A 22,192-nucleotide genomic window follows, 5' to 3' on the forward strand; every position below is an offset into this window, starting at 1 on the left:
AGAGCTGCCCCGGTCAACGGTAAGTGCTGTTATTGTGAAGTGCAAACGTTTAGGAGCAACAACGGCTCAGCCGCCAAGTGGTAGGCCACACAAGCTCACAGAACGGGACCGTCGAGTGATGAAGCGCGCAGCGCGTCTCTCCTCGGTTGTAACACTCACTACCAAGTTCCAAAATGCCTGTGGACGAAATGTCAGCACAGCTTTTCTCTAGAGTGATTGATTAATCATGCTTCACCATCTAGCAGTCCGACGGACTAATCTGGGTTTGGCAGATGCCAGGAAAACGCTACCTGCCCCAATGCATAGTGCTAAATGTAAAGTTTGGGGAAGGCTCTTTCCTGTTTCATCATGACAATGCCCCCATGCACAAAGCGAGGTCCATACAGAAATTATTCGTCGATCGGGGAGAGGGGGGACTTGAATGGCCTGCACAGAGCCCTGACCTCAACTCCATCGAACACCTTTTGGGTGAATTGGAACGCCGACTGCGAGCCAGGCCTAATCACCCAACATCAGTGTGTGACCTCACTAATGCTGTTGTGGCTGAATGCTGTGGAGACTTGCTTCCAATGTTCCAACATCTAGTGGAAAGCCTTGCTAGAAGAGTGGAGCAGGTGTCCACATACTTTTGGTCATGTAGTGTATGTTGATAAACAGTCTGGGGTCACCAGGGTCATTCAGGTCTTGTTAGTCTCTGGTTGTTGTGGCTGCAGAGTGAACGTGTCCAAATATGTATTCGGATATTTTTGGTGTTAGGAGAAGAAAAGGGTTGACCTAAAAACGTTGTCTTTCTCCTGTTCTCTATCTCCTTCATGTCTGTCGTTCGGTCTCCATTTGTATCTCTCCCTCTCTTATTATTCCCCGTATTGCTTTTTCCCCCTCCTCTCTTCATCTTTATCAATCCCACTCTTATTCCTTCTCTTTTCTTTGCGTCTGTCCATTTCAGCCTCACTCTTTCTTATTTCTGTCTCTTGTCCTCTCTCTGCCCACAGACAACACATAATTGACAGCTGTCTGATTTGGGAGGCAGTGATCTACAGCACTCCTCCACCAGACTGAAATGCTATTTCCCCCCCCCACACACACACACACACAGTCCATTTACTCACACTCCTCCCTCACCCACAGAGATCTATTTAAAAAGACAGGAAAGTTTTCAATGGGGTGTGGAGAACAACCGCCGGTGATTCTTGTTTGTGTTAAATGTGGATTAGTATAATGCGGACCACATATTTTACGACAAAGGAGAGTGGTTGAGGGTTAGACACCTAAATATGTTTTGAAGAGACAAGCTTTCTAAAAGCTTTTACGAATCTGCTGTTGCGTGATTGAGCAAAAGACTGACAAAGTAATCCTAAAATTGTATCCACTGGGACTGGCTTTCAGCGACTTTTTTTTCGGAGGCTTAAACCATTAACGTTGCGTGAGATCTTGCGTGGCATTTGATGCACTCTGAAACGATAAGTAACAATGACGCTAGTTTTTAATATTGCATGTGTGACTCCTAAGCAGAGTGCGAAATACACGGTGACATTAGGGAAGGTGGGGGCTGGTCTGTATTGAGTGCACACGCTTGCACAATTTTATGGGCCTAATAATAAACACGTAATTTAAACAGTCAAAATGAATTAGCATTGATGATATTTTCATCTGATTGTCCAAGTCAATAAAATGAAAGTAGGGTCCATGTACACTCTAAAATAATTCCAGTATACATAACCGCATGTATACTCGCACCAATTTATGAATGGAAATGGACATCTGTAACATTCAGCCATTGCCATTGATTAGGTCTACATTAACTGATGCGTCTTGCTGACAAATGTACCTTTTTTGTAGCTTGAAAAGTTGGGACATCTAAAATGCGGCTGAAACTTTCCTGGGGAAAACGGGATGATCACCCTAACACACACGGTCAACTTATAAAACCAGTCTACAATGTGTATTACCATGAACTCCTAATAGGCCTACTGGTAGCGAATGTGTACTGGTAAAAATAAATTGTGCTTAATGTGTTAATGCTTGGGGTCTTTACAGATCATGTGACATAACACTACCTTTCCTTACATTTAATTACATTCATGACAGTGTTAAGTGTCATTTTTAAGCATTTAACAATTGAACTTAAACCCTGTATAAATCATTGATCTTAGATATCTGGGAAAATGTCCTGTATGTGTAGCTATGCCTGTTTCACAGTGAAAACCGTTCTCATGGGCACAAATCCAAAAATAACGTAGGCCTATGCCATTTGCAAAATCGAATGCTTCTAACCGAAGGTTATATGCCTGCTGTCATTAACGTATACTTGTTGGATAGATTGGATGCCCATTGGTGTCCAGCTGTAGGCTAGTTGTCTAGTGATAGTGTCAACCATCAGTTGATAAAGGAAAGAAAACAAATATTTATAGAAAATCTAATACTTTAACTTCTATGGGCTAGGTGGGACGCTAGCGTCTCACCTGCGGGACACAGCCAGTGAAATATCAGGGCGGCAAATTCAAAAACAACAAAATGTCATAATTCAACTTTCTCAAACATACAACTATTTTACACCATTTTAAATATACACTTCTCCTTGATGTAACCACATTGTCCGATTTCAAAAAGGCTTTACAGCGAAAGCAAAACATTAGATTATGTTAGGAGAGTACATAGACAAAAATAATCACACAGCCATTTTCCAAGCAAGGACATGTGTCAGTAAAACCCAAAACACAGCTAAATGAAGCACTAACCTTTGACAATCTTCATCAGATGACACTCCTAGGACATTATGTTACACAATACATGTTATGTTTTGTTCAATAAAGTTCATATTTATATCCAAAAACAGCATTTTACATTGGCGCGTGATGTTCAGAAAATGTATTCCCACCAAAACGTCCGGTGAACGTGCACATCAATTTACAAAAATACTCATCATAAACGTTGACAAAATATATAACAATTATTTAAAGAATTATAGATAGACTACTCCTGGATGCAACCGCTGTGTCAGATTTTAAAATAGCTTTACGGAGAAAGCACATTTTTCAATATTCTGAGTACATAGCTCAGCCATCATGGTGAGCTATTCAGACACCCGCCAAGTTCGGGGCAACCTAAACTCAGAATTAGTATTAGAAATATTCTCTTACCTTTGCTGATCTTCGTCAGAATGCACTCCCAGGACTGCTACTTCCACAAGAAATGTTGTTTTTGTTTGAAATAATCCACATTTATGTACAAATACCTCTATTTTGTTCGTGCGTACAGATCACTTATCCAAAGGCATAACGTGCGAGCGCGGAACGAGAGACGAAAAGTCAAAATGTTCCATTACCGTACTTAGAAGCATTTCAAACTCTGTTTAAAATCAATCTTTATGGTATTTTTTACGTAATATTGCGATAATATTCCAACCGGACAATAGCATATTCATTCAAGAAGAAAAAGAAGGAACGGCGTGACTGCGCATATCCAATCCCTTTGTTGCCAGGCAGACCACTCAGTAACTGAGCTCCTATTATCTGCCCGGTGACAGGAAAATGCTCAAACCACTTTCTGAAGGCTTTAGAAGCCTTAGGAAGTGCAACGTCCCCCACAGACACTGTAGCTTCGATAGAGAATCAAAAGAAGAACTACAATTCTCAGACTTTCCACTTCCTGCTTGGAATTTTCTCAGGTTTTTGCCTGCCATATGAGTTCTGTTATACTCAGACACCATTCAAACAGTTTTAGAAACTTCAGAGTGTTTTCTATCCAAATCTACTAATAATATGCATATTCTAATTTCTGGGCCAGAGTAGTAGCCTGTTTAAATTGGGTACATTTTTCATCCGGCCGTGAAAATACTGCCCCCTAGCCCAGACAGGTTAAGGCACGTAGAACACCAGTACCCGCATGCACCTGAAACAAAGCAATGAGCACTAAACAGCTGCCTGACAAAAGCCAACAATGGTAAATCAACAGCTTTTTTAAGGATACATGGCAAACAAATGGTGAAAGTGAGGAAGTACAAAGCAAACCCTATGCGTAAAGGAGCTCAGCTGTGGCCGAAATTCAGCACTACTACTACAGCGCCACCACATACAAACGGTTTAAACCATGACTGAGAGGTGGGGGTGTTTTCACTTTAATTTTCATATTTACCACGGTAAAACATACCACTGCATTTTAAGCATGTAGAAGAATGATTAAATTAGCATTACTTACAGCTCCCCCCCACCCTAGAGTCTAAACAAACTGAACGATATTTCTCTTTTTGCCTGTTTTTGGTTGCACCAGACAGACGTTTTCAGGGCTTGATTCTGAGCACACAGAATCAAGCCCTCGGCATCAAACCCTGTATTGTAAGATGTTTATACAGTTACGACCAGTGTAAAACAGATGAAGAAGTGTTACTTATTGACTTAGAGACCGATCTCTCTAGTCTGTCTAAATAGAGGCACTGGTGGCGGTGTACTTGAGGATTAAGCAGAAGCATCATGCTCTTGTCGAGGATGTTTCTCTTAGACTTTGGTTGATCCCAGATGATCTCTTGTCAGACTTGGTAACGCTTCCAAAACACGTTCCCAAGTGAAAGGGAGTGGGGAGGTGAATTTAGTGCAGACGCAGACACGCATGCATGTACAGACACACACACACACACACACACACACACACACACACACACGTATACCCATACACACCGGCCAAAATCGCGACCTCCGCTTGTGATCTCTATGAAAAATCTCTCTCCCTCCGTACCTTTGTCCTATTCTTTCGCTGCAATCCACAGGAAGTCAAAAATATGCAGCCACAGCATATGGCCCATAGAAGGTCCTATTTGAAGCTCTGAAAGCACCAGATCCTTTGCCTCCTTTGCGTCTTTCTTTTTAAAGCTCAGGAATTTAAAGGGGTGCAGTTCTTTTATTTTGCACCCCAACCCCCCCCCCAGAATAAATTGAAAGGCCCTTCTTCAATCCTGCTGTTCCCCCTCTAAAGACTCTTTCAGTCCCTCAGAAATTGGGGGGTTGCGCCGTGGACCGGGGTTATTGTGGGCGACACAATCAGGTTGTATCTGCCGTCCTGATAAGCTGAATGTCACGGTGTCCATTTTCTCTATACACATGCTAATGCCTCCCAATCAGTTCGGCAGTTGGAGACGTTGTCAAAAGGAGGATAGAGGATTATCAGTTGGGGCGAAGCTACACGAGCTGCAATCAGGCATTCACTCCATTTTATTTTTTTCTTCCTCTTGTCAGTCTCTCTCGCGCTCTCTCTCTCTCTCTCTCTCTCTCTCTCTCTCTCTCTCTCTCTCTCTCTCTCTCTCTCTCTCTCTCTCTCTCTCTCTCTCTCTCTCTCTCTCTCTCTCTCTCTCTCTCTCTCTCATGTACTATATATTCACTATAGAAGAAAAAAAAACAGACAAGCAGCTGCCCTAATTGCGGGTCAAATCTTTACCAGTGGAGGTAATAAGAGAAGAGCCTGTGGCATTATTCATAATGTGAATGAATCATTAAAAAGGCTACCAGATTTTTGTTGAAAAAGACAGAAAAAGCCTAATTACATTTAGTTAATTGCATTTGACATGGTGTCACTACCTCTTCACAAAGTTTAAAATGTAAAAGATTGCAGTGTTTATAGACTCTTAAACCTCAATTTAATGCAGGTAAATAATAGAGCAGTACATGAAAACATGAAATTCCATATGTTTGGGTAGGATGCAGCTGTGTTGTCTGCTATTAGTGTCTCAGGTTGTTTGCATGTCTCCAAATTGTTTTTGACCAATGCGAAGTGTGTGTTTGCGTGTGTGGGACTGTTAAGTGCTAAGGGCATATCCTCCCCCTACAGTTGCAATCTCATCACTCCCCCCCCCCCTTTCCTTCTAGCCGTTGCCAGGTTTGAGTGTTCCAAGTTGTGTGTGTGTGTGTGTTGGGCTCATTTCCATATGGAGTGTCAAAGAAATCATCATGTTCAGAACAAATGTACATGTTTCGGAAATGTCAACTTCCCAGGTTTTCCTATGCATCCATCTTAACTGTAATAACTCATCCGTGGAACTAATTGCTTCCAACTGCCATTTTCCAGTGACAAAACAAACCTTGTACTCTTGTGAAAATTCCTCTTGAATCAGTAGAACTACTAAATCTGCCCCTCTCCTACTGTAGCTACACAGTTGCCAAGTCTTGCTTCTCTTGCCAACTGGGAAGGTGCTTTCCCCCGCCTCACTCCAGTGTGTGTGTGTCGTCTGATCACGAAATGGTGTCAGTTGAGAGAGGATGCAGCAGGACAGCCTACATGTGTTGTTATGCAAATGAGGTGATTCCTTTGCCAAATGAACATTGGGGACAGGAGTTGTGGGGTTGAGAGTTTCGGAGAGGGGGGAGGGGGGTGTCGGCATTTGTTCAGGGAGGACACACACTGGGGGTAGCTAGCTACACATCCCGTCCCTCTCACAGCAGGGTGTGAGGGGAGTCTCGCTAGCTCTCTGTTCAGTGCTCTCTCAGTCACCAGATGGTTGATTATTTTGAGGGTGGATGGATGTACTTCTACTTAAAGGTGTTATTGTTTGACAACTAGGCCTAGCTATAGGCCGATATGGGATGACTGACTGGACTTCATTCAGGCAAAGCAGAGCGACTGGAATGCGACCAAGCTACCTGCTGCTCTGTTTTTTTTGTTCTTCTCCTTTTTCATCTTTGTAGGAGACTTCAGTTGCCGCCTCTCTTTCTCCTGTTTTTCATGAGCATTCTAGCATGAATGATTCCTCCTCGTTCCCACCCAATGGGGTTAATTTTATGTCAACAGACAATGCAACAGGCGGCTTTCCTCAAATATCTCTCTGGGAAAACGCTGGCAGTAAATAGGCTTGCAAAAAACAGCCTGTCCGTCTTCTCGTTTCGCTCTCCCCGTCTGTGTCTGCTGCCATTGTCATTGGAGATAGCACTGCCCTTTTTAGTATAAAATCAATATAGAAATGAAAGGGAACACCAAGGCTGTGTGCGTGCACCGAGCTTGTTCTTGTGTGTTTTGTGCACACCCTCCTATGTGCCCAGAAGCAAAGCGTCTGCAACAGCAGCAAGCGACGAGCCCAAAACCAGCCGTGTTATGAGTGGCAACCCAACTGACGTCATCAACCGAGGGCTGACCCATTTCTTTCGTGTTTCTTGTTACGCAGCAAACGGTTACCACCACGCAGACACATTTGTCCACAGGCCTGTGTATGCTGAAAAGTTCATATTTGTGTAGCAGCTGTACAGTTTAGTGGAGAAAAAAAATCATGTCCTACTACTGTTTTCCTCACTTTTTGTTTTTAAGACGAGTGGTAAGATGCAGTGACACAGTAAACCGTCTTATCTCGAGCACCTGTCCTTTCCAAACAATGCCTGACCAACCTGCGAGCCTGTAATCTGTATCTTCAGGCTCGCCTGTAGTCCATTTCCTCAAACAGTCTCGTTCCAGACCATGTCCCCTTCACCAACAGGGCTTTTTCCCTCCCAACCTGGTTCTGAGAGACTGCCCTATATGCTGGTCTTGTCTTCAAGCTCATCTTTTAAAAATGATGCTCTCAAAGGATTGATGCTGCCTTTTCAGGTGATTTCGTCTGGGTTTTTTTTCTTCATTTCAACGAATTGCAAAAACTTAAGCCATTTCACGAAGAGTCTGCTGCTTACATAGTGGCCCCCCCAGGTTTAGTGTGCTGAAGTTTAAAAACGAAACAGGAAAAGCATGGCGCGTGATTTGAGCCTTTATAGGTAGACACAGCAACAGTCTGCAGATGAAAGGTTTTGGGTCTTGGGCATCCCATCCTTGTGCTATAGTTATGAAACTCGTTCCAAGTCGTTTGGTAACAACACAGTCACATCCCAGTCACATCTCCGTCTGGTCCTTAGCCTCTAAGAGAGTGCCATTGTTGCATGCTGCAAGGCATGCTGGTAGGCATTACGTTAAAAGTTAGAAATTAGAATAACTGAGCCTTAACACACTTAATTGCCCCCAAATTCCAGTGCTTCCTGTTAAGGGAAATAAGGAGAAGAACGTGGGAGTGTTTCCCAGCATGAGAAGTCCAGATGGGGGAGTTGAACAAAATGTCAGACCCCCTAAAAGAAACAAACAAAAAGTCAACACTGTCCTAGTCCAGCAGTTTCATCTCAGCTGGGAGCTCCTTGCGTGGGCTCTTAAGTGATCGAGCCTGGAGAACCATGTTGCTAATCAAACAATAGCCCAATATACAGTTCCCATAACTTGTTGAAAGATGTCATCTGTGCTTTATCTATGCAAACAAACCCCCTTATCTTGGTTCCACCTGGCAGCTTGCCTAGAGCTCAGCTGTAGAGGGTTGTGTTGGCCGGGAGTTAGCTCTCAGGGTGAAAAGGGCTTCTGGTGAGTTCTGGCCTTGATTTATTTGAACAGCTGATCCAAGTCAACTGGGCCAGTCAGCAGAGCCAGAGCATAGCCATCCCACTTTCAATAAAAGTCAACGAGAGCTTTATTGGCAGCCCCTCGCACTGACTACTTGGTTTGCCAAAAACTGCTGGAGACTGCAGACAGGCTGATTTGAAAGTAATGATACAGTACTTTATACTCCAACATGAATACCTGTACCATGTACATTAGGATATGGAAGAGCAACCACTGTGAAATAGCCCTTGGCCCAACCTTTTGAAGTGTCCCAGGGTGGGTGCTGAGGGGTATACTACAAAGCAGGATCAATAAGTTAGCCAGCTAACTTTGATAAACAACCATAAATCAATTTTAATTAAGTAATCTAAACTTTTGTGTTTTTAGTTGTTGACTCGATTAGACTATGCCCATTTCAAAGTATTTTAGGCAAGTTAGTTGGCAAGCTCATTGATCCTGCTTTGTAGTATACCCCTGGGGTCTGTTTTATATAGTAAGCAGAAAGACCGAAAGAAGAGAAAATATCCACAACAAAAACAAAACCAATGTTAACGTCCAGATGCACTATTCCCCCCCCCCCCCCAGAACCTTCCCAGGGGTCCGTCTTTCATTTAGCCCCTGCAGAGCCATCGGTGTTTACGTTCACCTCCTTGATGTTCTGCATTTACTGTCTATTTGTTTATTTTCGGCCTTGCTCCATACCTTCAGTGGGCCCACCTACTGCCACTGCCCCTTTTCACTAGCTACAGCCCCACAACTAAACCATGTTCTCGACGGACGACCAACCTCTCCCACCCCCCAACCAACCTGCCTTCCTGAGGGAGTAGTCATTTTAAACTACACACATACTATTTTGCCTCTGCTTTGGGAATCAAAATGAAACGTACACATGCATGTCGTGGTGGAGTGCATGTTGAAGGACCGCACTGGAATGTGTATGTGAACTGATCCCCGTCTGTACCCCCCCACCCTCACCCCACCCTGCCTGCCTCCACTTGGAATAAATCCTGGCGAAATTCCCCCTGACACGGAAGGCATTAGGGCTTGCGACTGTGTGTATCTCGTAGTTCTTCCAGGGGCCTAAAATGCCTGGGTGCTTAGTGCACCTAACAAGGCAGAACAGACAAGCAGTGTGAAGATGGATGGGGAACCCGCTAGCTTAGCTCTGTCTTATTGATGTGTGAGGGTATGCGAGTACCAGGGTGGGTTGCCAGTTAAAGGGATGCACCCATGTACGGTGTTGGAAGCGGGCTTGACTCCATTGTATTCTTGCCCCCTGGTTTGGATACGGTCCTAATCAGCCGCTGGAGACATGAGCGCGTTGATTTCGAAGGCTTCACTGCATATTGCGGTCAATCCCTCTGTGTGAATTTGAATCTCGTTTTAAACCCCCCCCCCAAAAAAAAAAATATACATACAGGATGTTTTACATTCTTGAATAATTTTTAATGGTAAAGATAAAGCTCACATTGAACCATTTTTGTCCAGCAGGGACAAAACAGCCAATAAAATAACTTTATATTTATTCTGGGTGGTTTACCTTTTTATTTAACATGAGGGCTGAATTCATGGAGTGGAATGAGACTTTAATAATAGGTTATACAGGCTGGCAGGTGTCGACTACAGTACAGGTGACATTGTTTGGTTGGAACATCTCTTTCTAAATTGGAACTCATTCTAATGGATGACATCAAAAAAGTGCACATGTCAAAGTAGAACAAAGGAATGATGGCGCTGTGTGTCTCTGGGGCTTTTGGAACTGGACAGCGTAAGCTTCCACTGCTCACTGACCTCCTTTCTCTGTCATTGTTTTTGCCCACCTCATCATACCTCCAAGTGGAGGTCCGTCTGTCTGCTTTCTCTAATCTGCACCCAATGTTCCCAAAGGACATCGCCACTTGCGCCAGTGAGCTCGTTCCCGTGGTTAATGAAGTCTGATGATAAATGGACTGCATGAGCATTTCCAAAATGCCACTGAAAAACTGTAGTACTGAAAATAATAGCTTCATCGCATAAGAATATAGCTCAAGTACAATTTCCAGATCACATATAAATCTATAGTTCAGTGTAACAGTATGTGAAATTGATTTGAGCCATGCAGACAGACATAACAAGTACAGGCCTAGCTCATTTCTAGATGCCACACACCATTCATCTCAAACTCTCTCAAATCACGGAATCCAATATCCAGTACTGACATCCACTTCACTGTACCACTGTCAGGGTACACGGGAGTGTCCATTCTATAGATTTCAACCAAAACAACATTACCCTGCCTCCCAGCCAAATGTTGCCCCCAGACCATGTCACTACCCTAGCATTTGCGCTGTTCCCTCATTGATTACCGTTATGTTTGGGTGAACGACCGGCTCGGTGTGCCCCGCTGGTTCGTGGAACCAACTGGAGCAGTTCTGTCATTAACCAGCAGTGGCGAGACTGTAGCCTACATTCAGGCTGACGTTTGATGGACGGTGTCATCTGTTCATTTGTGACCACGTTTGTCTGTTTTTATTTGTTTTCTTTCCCCCTTTTTAGATGGTCTTATTTTAAAGTCCATCTAGGGACGGATTGATGCCCGAACACATTTGTGCAATTTATCTGACTCTTGATCATTACTATTTGTTTGTATTGCAATTGTTCGTCTCTCCATAAAAACATATTGCTTAATTTAGTGCTGTATGTACTTTTCTGTACCCACAAATATTTACATTTACGTCATTTAGCAGACGCTCTTATCCAGAGCGACTTACAAATTGGTGCATTCACCAGTGGAAAAACCACTTTACAATAGTAAATATGAGACGTATTACAACACAAACATTGACATATTGAAGAATCAAGCGTCCGATGCAGTGCAGCATCATACTTTAGCTTGTCCTAACTTCCAGCATCAATCACACCCAACTGCAGCATCAGTCAGACTCTTGATGGCCGATAGGAAGTATACATACTGATATGTAAAGCAGTATGAAATTGTAGCTCTAAACCGTATCCACGTGATTCGGCTTTGTAGATCAAATAACTGACTCAAGCCTTAGAACCAAAGTTGTCCTCTTATGGCAAGGCAGGAACCTTTCAGAAGATTCATGATGAGTACTGAAGGGGAAAAAAAGGATGTCACAGGCTGTTTTCATCTCGCGCTTTCATGATCTGTTTGCTCTCAAGCGGTCGGACATCAAGGCCATGCATTTTTAATGAGGACCCTTTTCTCATATTCCATCTCTTCCTTATTTTATTCGGGTGTTTTTAATAATGGAATAGGGCATCATTGGGGGCGGATGGCATCGGTTGCTCCGCCTTGGGCCCCCTCAGTGTTCCGTGTCCAATCATAGCACGGCTGCCTTTGTAGTGATTGCAAATAACTTTTACACCTTGATGTTATGAATGCTTAATGCTCGTTTTAAACAGCCGTCTGTTAGAGGTGTTTCTGCACTGATTAGTGCGCAATAGTCTGTCTGGCTCTTGCTGAGACTGTTTGGTTATAAACTAGTCGGTAAAGGTCCATGGAGGTGGAATGGATGTGGCGCTTTCAAAAGTGTCCTATAACTTTATTCTAGTTATCATACTCTTTTATTTTTTATTATAATTTTTGTACACTATTTAAGGTAACCTTAATTCAAATGAGCATCCAATCAGTACCATTCAATACAATGAGGCAAGAGACACAGATGAAAGGATAAGGACTCTTTATCCTCAAAGGGTAGGGGGACTTTTCCGTCTGGTCAAAGTTTTGGGGCCCATGTAGTGAATAGGGTGCCATTTGGGATGTATTCAGACTGGTATTTTCCAACATTGTATTAGCAACATAGCTCAGGCAATAGGAAACGCTCTCATCCATTTATATGCAGATGAAACAGTCTTATACTCAGCTGGCCCCTCCCCGGATTTTATGTTAGAATCGCTCTACGACAAAGCTTTCTTAGTGTCCAACAAGCTTTCCCTGCCCTTAACCTTGTTCTGAACCACTCCAAAACAAAGGTAATGTGGTTTGGTAAGAAGAATGCCCCTCTCCCCACAGGTGTGATACTTCATCTGAGGGTTTAGAGCTTGAGGTAGTCACCTCATACAAGTACTTGGGAGTATGGCTAGATGCTGTCCTTCTCTCAGCACATCAAAGTTGCAGGCTGAAGTTAAATGTAGACTTAGTTTCCTCTATCGTAATCACTCCTCTTTCACCCCAGCTGCCAAACTAACCCTGATTCAGATGACCATCCTACCCATGCTAGATTACGGAGGTGTAATTTATAGATCGGCAGGTAAGGGTGCTCTCGAGCGGCTAGATGTTCTTTACCATTCGGCTATCAGATTTGCCACCAATGCTCCTTATAGGACACATCAGTGCACTCTATACTCCTCTGTAAACTGGTCATCTCTGTTTAGCCGTCGCAAGACCCAGTGGTTGATGCTTATTTATAAAACCCTCTTAGGCCTCACTCCCCCCTATTTGAGATTTCTACTGCAGCCGTCATCCTTTACATACGACACCCGTTCTGCCAGCCACATTCTGTTAAAGGTCCCTAAAGCACACACATCCCTGGGTCGCTCGTCTTTTCAGTTCACTACAGCTATCAACTGGAACGAGCTGCAACAAACACTCAAACTGGACAGTTTTATCTCAATCTCTTCATTTAAAGACTCAATCATGGGCACTCTTACTGACAGTTGTGGCTGCTTTGTGTGATGTATTGTTGTCTCTACCTTCTTGCCCTTTGTGCTGTTGTCTGTGCCCAATAATGTTTGTTCCCTGTTTTGTGCTGCTACCATGTTGTGTTGCTACCATGCTGTGTTGTCATGTGTTGCTGCCATGCTGTTGTTGTCATAGGTCTCTCTTTAGGTAGTGTTGTGTTGTCTCTCCTATCGTGATGTGTGTTTTGTCCTAATTTATTAATCCCAGCCCCCGCAGGAGGCCTTTTGTTAGGCCGTCATTGTAAATAAGAAATTGTTCTTAATTGACTTGACTAGTTATAAAAAGTTTAAATAAAAAAATATGAATATACCCCCTGGTGTTAAATTTGTCGACGTTTACTACAGGAAATGGTGAATTATGGATATTCAAATCAGGTATGAATATACATTTCTCCTTGTTCAAGAACATTGTAGCCTATTTTGAAATAAATCCTCTGAATAATGTAACTACCTTCACATCAACACACCCACTCTTTTTAACATTTTTAATAAGGGCAATTTCACAGTAATGCTGTCACAGTTCTTATTAGTATGACTTTCAAATGCATACAGTACTTATCAGGAAGGTTGAAATGTTGGTCACATGTTCACACGGTTAATCACATTCCAAGATGACTAACTACATACTGGTTAAGTTGGCTGTTTTCTGCTGTTTTCTGAAATCCTGCCCTCTTCAACTTTAAAATGATAAATGACTCCACTGTCCAGAGGCAGTGTGATAAATAGTTGACTTTGAGAGAGAGGGGATGATTCGCACGACATTGTTACTCCTCTCTAAGACCTGGAAGGCATTCATTGTGAGTTTAAGAAGTGTTCGCTGTCTGCATGATGTTTTTTGTTGTTGCATAGACGGTTTGTCATGTTACATTAATACAGATCAGATAACTGCGCTAAATCTTTCAAATTCAACAAGGTTGTGGGCCATTTACAGGCATGTAGCTCGCAGCACCTAGAGACATGAAATAATTAATTCTGAATTATTGCAAATGAGCCGTTGAACTTGAAAAGGCCTTTCATCTTTCAGCCACACCGTTCCCAATGTGTTAAAAGCTGCCAAAAACCCTATCAAAGCAATACAAATGTCTTTTTGTTCTAGTATTGGTACATGGACATTGTTTGTAGGCCTTCGATCCGATTGATTAAACCGAAATAGCAATGAAATGGCGATTGATGTTCATTATGTTTAGGCCTTTGCACAAATTGAAGGTGAAATACAATTTTAGACCTGTTTTTATTTTGATGTTATAATTTTTATGAAATTAACCATGTTTTGTTTCTCACTTTAAGATCTGAATCCACAAAGGATCACCATGTGGCTGTTATTGGCTTGATGTGGACCAGGAAAGGATCTTCATCTTCTATGCTGCACTGTCCTTCAGAGACCCAAGCAGATCTGTCAATCTAATCCTTTTCTATGGATTATGGACCTGGCGAAGTGAAACCCCAGATTTGGGTTTTTGTCTAATACTACATGGTAGCAGTTTCCAGAACAAATGGCTTGTATTGGAAATCAGTCATGAAATTTGGGACTGTAAGGTGCCTGTACACAGGATATGAATGTGCCTAGCCTCTGGACTGAGGACATAGCGAATCTTGCTGGAGTAGGTGGTAAACCAAAGGGCTCCAATTATTTCATGCAGTCGGACAACCCGTTCAACAAGAAACTCCAAGCGTTAAAGGGGCCCATGGGACCTCCAAACGCCAACGTGCAAGGAACGCCAGCCATGCCCAAGATGGGTGTCCGGGCGAGGGTGTCGGACTGGCCCCAGCGAAAGGATGGCTGGGAGTCACAGCCTCCGCCACGCTATGACAGCCTGGTGCCGACCTTCCAGAAGGGACCGTCAAAACTTAGCACAGAGGTCATCCTCCAAAAGAGCCAGGAGTTGCTCAGTACCGAGTTCCCAGAGACCAAGTATCCACTGTGTGACCTCCTGAGCCACTCCCCCATGAAGGGCTTCCCCGGGATCAAGAGGAGCAACAGTGAGGTCACCATTAGCGACATCGGTGCTGAGGACTTGGATCACACCACCATCAACCCCAACACTGGGGCCACCTTGCGCCGTGAGTATGGGAGCACATCATCTCTCGACAAGCAGGGTTTGTCCGGCGCCAGCGAAGGCTTTGTGGGCACCCTGAGGGGCTACCACATGGAGGACCGCTCGGACCAACCCAGCGCGCCTCCTCCACAGAGTTTCCCGGAGCTGATGCGTCTCAACACCACCCTGTCGCCCAGCCTACAGACGGCCGCCCAGATTGCGCGAGGCGACATTGTCTGCATCCCGGGCTACGACTACGTGGACAGCTCCCTGCTCTACAGCCGTGAGCGGGAGAAGTCCTTCATCCAACGCATGAAGGCGGAGAAGGCCGACACCTCCATCTTCCGGAGGCTGCGGAACGTGAAGAGCGAGGGCGAGTTCCTGGACCAGGAGGACGGAGGGCGCTTCGGAAGGCCCCTGAGCTTCCAGAAGTGCTTTGCCCACTATGACGTGCAGAGCGTCCTCTTCAACATCAGCGAGGCGGTGGCCAACCGCGCCGATCTGGGTCGCAGGAAGAACACTACCACTGGGGCATCGGCCGCCTCTCAGTGCCAGGCCCCGGCTTCTGGGCTGGGAGACAGCGCCACGCCAATTCCCATCTGTGAGTCGCCCGTAGGCAGCTGCGAGGAGCTGGGTCACAAGGCCAGCATGGACACAGATGAGGGGGATGGGAAGAGCAATACCCTGGTGCTCAGCTGCCCGTACTTCCGTAACGAGACTGGTGGCGAGGGCGAGAGAAAGGTGGCCCTGAGCAAAGCCAGCAGCGCCAGCTATGGGAGCGGAGACTATGCTCCTAGCTATGGGGGTGGAGGACAAGGCTACTCTGTAGAATCATCGCTCAGCACCCGGTGCACCAACGCAGGGGTGTCGGTGCTCGAGGTGTCAAGGGAGAGCCAGGCCTTCCACAGGGACATGTACAAGCGCTACATAATCGAACACATTGACCAGGGGGCCTACTACTACCACAAGTACTTTTACAATAAAGGTAAGAGAGGCATTGACTACCTACCTATTACTAAATTGTTTCCTTACTATAAAGTACTCTAGCAACTTAAAGAAAGAGCCAGATGGGGATTTTCAGTTTTTCAAGTTAATTTATGATGTGCTTTGCAGTGTTTACAAATGCACAACATTAGCAGACACGCCATAGAATCTAGCCATGTGTAGCTACATTTGAGCGTTGCTGAATATCTATGACCTGCTCATTAAATGAGGAAATAGTTTACTGGCATAGACATCAACATGATACCTGAGATAGCAGGATACATGTAAAATCTGCAATTTTCCACTTTGCATTTTGGACTGCATAAATATAGCTTGTTAGTTGACCGTGACTTCCATGACACTTAGATGTCCTTTATGTCAGTGTGTGACATTGCCTGAGGTGAACAACTCTTGAAGCTAGTCACGCTTGAGTCACTGCCGCAATGCAGCGCATGACTTTTTCCCTCTACATTTGTCGGTATCCATAGGTTGAAAATACAAAATACCCAAGATGATGCTAATAGCTGTTTTTCAGCCATTTTACAGACTTGAACTAAACTTGAAGACGGGCAATTCCACACCTGCGTAGGTGGAAAATATTTTTGGTATCTCAGATTGTTCTGGCAATCCTCACAGAGAAACTTCATTGGGAGGAAGAATGTTTGACATGCATTTTACATTTGTATCACAATCATGAAAAGATCATAAATCATGATGAAAGTGTCTATTTCAGGCCCTTTTTAGATCTTTACATGCCTCTGGTAAGACCTTATGATCTGTGAACCGTACACTATACAGACATCTTGTTGTCATTATACTCCTCATTTCCATCCACAATTTTTATGCGAGTAAAGTTGTGTGTGTGTGTGTGTGTGTGTGGTGTGTGGTGTGTGTGTGTGTGTTTAATCACGACAGCTATGATGGAAACTGTAAGTTTCGGGATAATTTTTGAAATGCAGACAGATAATTTATTTGTAATTTTTTTTACCTTTATTTCACTAGGCAAGTCAGTTAAGAACAAATTCTTATTTACAATGACAAAATCTGGAAAAAGTCAAGGAGTCTGAATACTTTTCAAATGCACTTTATTGAATATTATGTGTATCCTATCAATTAAAATGAGCAATTTGGGTGCAATTAATTAGCTATCTTAGAGATAAAAAAAAGTATATAAAATGTTTCAGGAATGCCTATCTTAACTGTTTCTATGCTACAGATAAGATTTCAGAACAATCTGAGATGGTGGATGTCATGGCTTGCTGAAATGACTCTAGGGTAGGATCCAAGGGTCTTTTTAAAGGGATAGTTCAGTGAAATAAAACATTCTGATATTTCTTTAAGAACGATATGGGCAAGGTGAGAATACAATCCACACTTTAGCTTTGTCTGCTAGTTCATCTCTCCTAGTCCATAAACTTCTTTCAAGGTAATACAAATCTATAATTATGTAATTTCACTGAAATGTCTCTTTAAAGGGTCTATAAAATCCAGTTGGCTATGGGTCGTCAGAGCTGTCAACCAGCCCCAGCTCAGCCTGTAGCAGAAGGCCTTTATCACCCAGGGCTGTCTCATCGATCCCCCTCAACCGATCTGCACCAAATCCCTTCTCAGGTGGTTTGAGTAGTAAATAAATAATTTACAGTGCATTTGGAAATTATTCAGACCCCTCGACTTTTTCCACATTTTTTAAAGTTACAGCCATATTCTAAAATTGATTACATTGTTTTTTTCCCCCTCATAAATCTACACACTACCCCATAATGATTAATTTATTTAAAAAAATATATATAAAAAAACTGAACATTTACATTAATATTCAGACCCTTTACTCAGTACTTTGTTGAAGCATCTTTGGCAGCGATTACAGCATCACGTTTTCTTGGGTATGACGCTACAAGCTTGGCACACCTGTATTTGGGAAGTTTCTCCCATTCTTCGCTGCAGATCCTCTCAAGCTCGTCAGGTTGGATGGGGAGCGTCGCTGCACAGCTATTTTCAGGTCGCTCCAGAGATTTTATGTTGGTTTCAAGTCCGGGCTCTGGTTGGGCCACTCATGGACATTCAGAGACTTGTCCCGAAGCCTCTCCTGCATTATTTTGGATGTGTTCTTCGGGTCGTTGTCCTGTTGGAAGGTGAACCTTCGCCCCAGTCTGAGGTTCTGAGCGCTTTGGAGCAGGTTTTCATCAAGGATCTCTCTGTACTTTGCTCCGTTCCTTTGCTCCGTCCTTCTGGAAGGTTCTCCCATCTCCACAGAGGAATTCTGGAGCTCTATCAGAGTGACCATCGGGTTCTTGGTCACCTCCCTGACCAAGGCCCTTCTCCCCTGATTGCTCAGTTTGGCCAGGTGGCCAGCGCTAGGAAGAGTCTTGGTGGTTCCAAACTTCTTCTATTTAAGAATGATGGAGGCCAATGTGTTCTTGGGGACCTTCAATTCTGCAGAAATGTTTTGATACCCTTCCCTCGATCTGTGCCTCGACACAATCCTGTCTCGGAGCTTTACGGCCAATTCCTTCGAACGCATGGCTTGTTTTTTACTCTGACCTGCACTGTCAACGGTGGGACCTTATATAGACAGGTGTGCCTTTCCAAATGATGTCCAGTCAATTGAATTCACCACAAGTGGACTCCAATCAAGTTGTCGAAACATCTCAAGGATGATCAATGGAAACAGCATGCACCTGAGCTCAATTTTGAATCTTGTAGCAAAGGGTTCTGTTTATTTTTAATAGTTTTGCCCATATTTTCTATAAACCTGTTTTCGCTTTGTCATTATGATCTATTGTGTGTAGATTGAGGACATTTTTTATTTAATACATTTTAGAGTAAGGCTGTAAAGTAACAAAATGTGGAGGAAGTCAAGGGGTCTGAAAACTTTCCGAATGCACTGTATAATAAATAAATAATATAGACCATTGACGCTCTTGGGATTTTTGTTTTTGTGGGACAACAAACTCCATATAAACTGATCAAAAGTATGTGGACACCTGCTCATCTCATTCTGAAATCATGTGCATTAATATGGAGTTGGTCTCCCATTTTCTGCTACAACAGCCTCCACTCTTTTTGGAAGGCTTTCCACTAGATGTTGGAACATTGCTGCAGGGACTTGCTTCCCTTCAGCCACGAGCATTAGTGAGGTCGGCCACTGATGTTAGGCGATTAGGTCTGGCTCGCAGTCGGCGTTCCAATTCATTGTGAGCATGTGTGGCCTACCACTTCACGGCTGATCCGTTCTTGCTCCTAGACGTTTTCACTTCACAATAACAGCAATTACAGTTGACCGGGGCAGCTCTAGCAGGGCAGAAATTTGACGAACTGACTTTTGGAAAGGTGGCATCCTATGACGGTACCACGTTGAAAGTCACTGAGCTCTTCAGTAAGGCATTTCTACTGCCAAAGCTTATTTATAGAGATTGCATGGCTGTGTGCTTGATTTTTACCTGTCAGCAACGGGCCTGGCTGAAATGTCAGAATCCACTAATAGATATAGATGTGTACTTTAACATGACTAAAACCAAATCGCAACTGTGTAGAAATGTTAATCGACCTACATTTATACAGTTTCTTGACTGTGTCCAGCTCGCTAATAATCACATAATTTAAACCTAGAGAGTCAGGAGTAAATTTTGACACCGAGGAAATGGTGCGGCTCCCTGAACCGCGTTGAAGTCCGAATGTGGCCCCCGGGGAAAAATTCATTTGACACCCCTGGTCTAGGGAGTGAGGGAAAAACACTTAATTTAATGAAACCCGTACTGAAGTTAATGGAACTACAAAGACTGGTTTTTCTGCAGTGCAGGTTTCAGTTTTGGACAGTGCGGGTTTCAGTCCGTGCAGGTTTTATTGAAATGAGCCTGTAGTTACATGTCTTTTGCAACCCTAAATGTCCATTAATTAGTAAAGGGATCATTACTACATGACATGTATCTGTCTACTCATTGATTTATTGATACACTAGGTTTAGGCATATCTTTATAGGTTAGCATGTATTTGATGAATTTGATCTACTTTTCTGGCTTTGCTAGTGTTATAATCTATGATGTGTAGGCCCTATTCATGGAGTTTAAGGAATGCAAAGGAATGTCCAATCTGGCAAATCATGTTAAGCTGAACTGTGTTTGTTGCATGTCTGTTTTTACCTTTGACCTGTAAGCCAGAGTGCCAAAGCCAAATGTGTATTTTATGTGAATTTAATGGAAAATAAAGATTTCTTATGTTATCATAATCCAAACCGCAGCTAACGTTTGTGTTGCACCGTCGTTTACCATTTACCCTCAGATCACCAGAACTACTTTGGCACGGATGAGAACTTGGGCCCCGTGGCGGTCAGTATCCGCCGGGAAAAGCTGGATGAGGGAAAGGAGGGAGCACAGTACAACTACCGGGTCACCTTCCGGACCAGCGAGGTAAATAATCGAAAAGGGGAGATGTCGTGTAAGGCTGAGAGTGTCCTAAAATGTATGCTGTACACAGGTTCTTACTGTGGACTCTGACATTGCTAACCAGCAGGAAAAATGAATTCCGAAGTGGTAGAATGTTGTCATACCGTCATACATAATGAATAATCAATTAGTTATAAGGCCACAAATGGTGTGAAATAGAAAATAACTCAAGATTGAATTCTAACTAAACCAAGTACTTCCATAGAACCCCCCCCAAAATGTAAACTCTTTAGATAATCGTAACATAACCGAAATGTACAACTTTTCTGAGATGATGCACAGTGGACTAGATAAGCAGACATTTTGTATTATCATACCAATGGGACATTAAACAACTTTTAATCCGGCAAGTTAATGGGGAAAGTTTGATCCCACGATATGTTAGTTCTCCTATGAGATACTCTAAGTGGGGAGTTTGTGGTTGCACTTCTTATGACACGCTAATGCTAAAAGCTAATCTATTTAGTTTTACTAAAAGCTAATTCCCTATGCAACTTAATCCAGAGAACTGGGAGAGAGACGTTTAACTGTGTGCAGCGGGAAATCGAAGCTCTTTGGGGAGGCACTCTTCACTAGTATCCTAGTTTACTACTCCATATATCACCTATGTTTCTTAAATATTACAGTCATTTGTCTCATATGTTTTCTTCCTGATGTAGGTTACTTTATTTTCTATTCATAATTTGTAAGCATTTTCCATTAAAAAAACTGAATTCTTCTTTAATAACAAAATCATAGCTACATTACTTAAGACAGCCAAACACTTCAATGATTCCCACTCACTTAATGTGTTACAAACATTCTTTTGGATCATGTTGCTCTTGAAACATGGGTGCAGAAAATGTCAACTGTTAATAACAACTTTCACGAATGAGCCTTTATAAATGCTTACACATTATGAATGACTTTCAATGTTGTAACTAAAAGCTTATGAATAGTAATGATTGTAATGCCTAGAAGTGCTTAATTCTTAAGACTAAGCCGTTGGGGAATTCTAAGCTGACATATGGAATTGTTTTAAGAATGTCATACCATGGATCATCCTTTTACTACTGTAGCCCATAGAAACGCATTGAATTACACATTCAGAAATAGCAAAAAATACACACAAAATGTACCATAAGGAATAAGGTTTTGAAGTGTATGTCCTTTATCTAGGAGATATAAGAAAGCTCAGGAAATATTGTAGTTTTTTTACTAATTTGGCACAACTACCTCCATACTTACATTCATTAATTTGTTTGGGTTACCGTTAGACGAGTCCCGTGACACTTGTGAATACTGTAGAGCAAAATGGAGAACACCATCCTGTTCGTGACAGTCTCCCCTTTCTACAGTGGGGTCATATTAGTTTGTAGCCCAAATGGTTTGGACATTACAGACAAACGTTGGTACATCAGCGTTACCGACTAGACGAGTCTCGTGACAAACTGTTCGGATGCTACAGACGGAGAATACCGATTTTCAGGATGTCTCCTGGTCTGACAAACAGTGCTGTAGCTCTACCACTTTTCTCCACAGATGTGGAAGGGTGACATAGGCGATGTGGTGGATTGAGATGCAGCCCATGCAACCAAAAAAACACATCTCTAGCTTAAACTGACGGATTTTGATGGACACTCTAGGGGGTTAAACTTTTGCAAATAATCAAATAGTAATTTCTAACTTATTTATAAT

At 43.1% G+C, this 22,192-nt stretch overlaps 1 pseudogene; it reads left to right on the forward strand.

Annotated features, from left to right (window-relative positions):
• LOC115208519 (signal-induced proliferation-associated 1-like protein 2) overlaps positions 1–22,192 on the forward strand; it is a 110,437-nt pseudogene that overhangs the window by 32,830 nt on the left and 55,415 nt on the right.

The sequence above is a fragment of the Salmo trutta genome, chromosome 14, assembly GCF_901001165.1.
Source record: "Salmo trutta chromosome 14, fSalTru1.1, whole genome shotgun sequence".
NCBI classification, from domain to species: Eukaryota; Metazoa; Chordata; class Actinopteri; order Salmoniformes; family Salmonidae; genus Salmo; species Salmo trutta.